The sequence below is a fragment of the Vicia villosa genome, unplaced genomic scaffold (genome assembly GCF_029867415.1).
Source record: "Vicia villosa cultivar HV-30 ecotype Madison, WI unplaced genomic scaffold, Vvil1.0 ctg.001125F_1_1, whole genome shotgun sequence".
NCBI classification, from domain to species: Eukaryota; Viridiplantae; Streptophyta; class Magnoliopsida; order Fabales; family Fabaceae; genus Vicia; species Vicia villosa.
The window spans coordinates 244790-247465 of NW_026705492.1; positions in this window are offsets into that span (position 1 = coordinate 244790).

A 2676-nucleotide genomic window follows, 5' to 3' on the forward strand; every position below is an offset into this window, starting at 1 on the left:
CTTTATATAATCTATAACAAAGTCAAGTAACTTGTAAGCAATTTGTAGATTTCAGTATATTTTTTACTTCTTTGTTTTGTTGAAAATAATCTGTTAGTCCCTCTCGCTCTTAAAGTTTTGGCCCCTAGTTTGATACATGTTAAGATGTCTACTCCTACTCAATTTTTGAGTTTTTGTTGACACGACAAAGAAATGGTATTTAGTTGGATTAAATTGAATGAACCATATTATCCATGTCATTAATATTGTTTAGAAAAATTGTATAAATAATAAATTAAAAACATTTATTAAAAAATGAAAGGGATCAAATTATTATCTCATATTATAAGTATCAGTCTTAGCAACACATTTAGTCTAGAATTTAATTTAATTAGCAACATGTATCTTAAACTTTTATATCTATTGGAATGCTAGACCAATTGTAAAATAAGCTTTTGAATGAATGAAAATATGAACCACAGATTCACAAGAAGACTTTTTAGCATGAACATGATATTAATCGTGGTCAATTTCTTATCTTCCACTTGCAAACTATTCTTTATTTTTTTTCCGCTCGAAATGGTTTTGGTTGATGTTAATGAATCTTTTACGGTTTCTAAGAATCGGTTTTTGTTACAGGTTACAACCTTTCTATTTGGTAGATCGTCTTTTTCAAAATATTTTGGTCCAAAGGTCTCCTTAAAGTTGCAAGATAATAAATACTTGTTATGGAATCAACAAGTTGAAGATGTAATTTTAACGCATGAGCTTCATTGATATGTTATAATTAACCATAAAATTCATCATATGTTTAAAACAGATGAAGATCGACTCAACAATGCTATTTTGGATAAATGTAAAACATGGATCATACAAAATCAAACTCTATTTATATGGGTCTTTCAACAATTTCAGTGTCACTGCCACCACAGATTCTTATGAGCAAACGATCATATGAAGTTTGGGACAGAGTCCACAAACCCTTCATTGTAATCATGAAAGCACTTGTAGGACAATTACTGTCAGAGCTCAAAACAGTCAAGTCAAGAAAATTAATTGCCGGACCACTGAGTATGCTCTTTGAATTAAAGTCATTATTAACTTTTTGCTATCAATTGGTGATCTAGTCACAGTTCAAGTATAACCTCTACATTGGCTAAACTTATCTTTCAAATAGGCATAAAGGCAAAGCTGGATTTTGGAGATTATGTGTTTGAGCAAACTATGAAGCATACTGACTCCTTTGTTGGGAAGCTACCCATAATATTTCCTTGTTTATTAACTAGAATGATCTTGAATCAACTTCTTGAGATTGTGCATCTAGAAGATGCTCTAAATAAAAAGGCAGGGCCACTAACCCTTGATTATAGGTTGTTTGTCGGAACACATGTTCCAGACATTGTGATGATAACGCACCAAGACCAATATTCTTCATTATCCAAATCTAATAGAAATGATGTGTTGCTTGAGCTCATGGAAGTTTCAAAAGCTATTTAAGAAACTATCACTACAAGCACCATTAGGAAGAAGAATGTGGATAATATGATTAAGATGTTAACTAGACAAAAGGAAGCTGAGGAAGGGGAAGAAGTTGGAAATAAGGAAGAAAAAGAAACTGCAAGTGACACAGAGAAAGAAAGCTTTGAAGACTGGGTCTTTTGGATGGAGATGTGGTTGGTTGTTGTTGACTGCAATTTTCTAATTTGTTGTTTTGTTTTTGTTCTTTTTAGCCCTTGTATTTGGGCAAGTTATAATTTTTGTTTTACCGGTTCTGTGATGACCCTTTAACATTGACAATGGTTCTGGACTATGTCAATGATTCTAGTTTTTCCATATTGATTCTCAATTCAGATCTTGGCTTATGAGTATTTCTCATATTTTCATATTCAAACCTTTGCCAAAGTGTGGCAAAAGGGGATAATAATTTTGTGTGCATGCATGTATGTTTGTGTGCATGTCTGTGTGGAATGATGTAAGCTCATGTTTGGTGTTTGAGCTCATGTTTGGTGTTTGATCTAATCACTTTCACTTTGCATAATCTCTAATAAAATATTTCTTTGTTGTGTGTGTTTTGATGTACTTCTGATGCATGCTTTGAGAAGTGCTACTATGTGTTCTCTTATATTTGTTTGTTTGTGAAGATTTAATCATGCACATCTTTTAAGATTTATAAGAGATATTTTAGCCAAAAAAATTCAAAGGGGGAGATTGTTGTTCCTTTGATTGACTTCTTTAAGTAAAACAACATTAGCAACAAGATATAAGTTGTAAAGATACATCAGTGGGACAAATGTTTCAGTATGTGTGCATCATCTGGCCTCAGGTTGTTAGTCAGAATTTGTGAGTAAATCTGAGTGTGATTATGTTTGTTTCCAAGGATATTTGTTGTTGTATCTTTTAGCAATATGTTATTTAGTAATATTTGCTAAAAATATTTAGTAAGATCAAATAAAATAAAATGATGATTTAAAATAAATGAAGATCAAATCAAATCAAGTATCTTGATGTATATTTTTGAAAATCAAATCAAATCTATATCTAAATCAAATTTGGTTGTTCTCAAATCCAAAGTCCATTGGAGAAAAGCTCAGCAGGTGGTTTGCTATATAAAAAGACTCATTCCTAACAAAGAAAACATGAAGCGAGAGTTATATATCAAGAGTGTTAGGGTATGTTAATTGAATATTTAATCTTGTT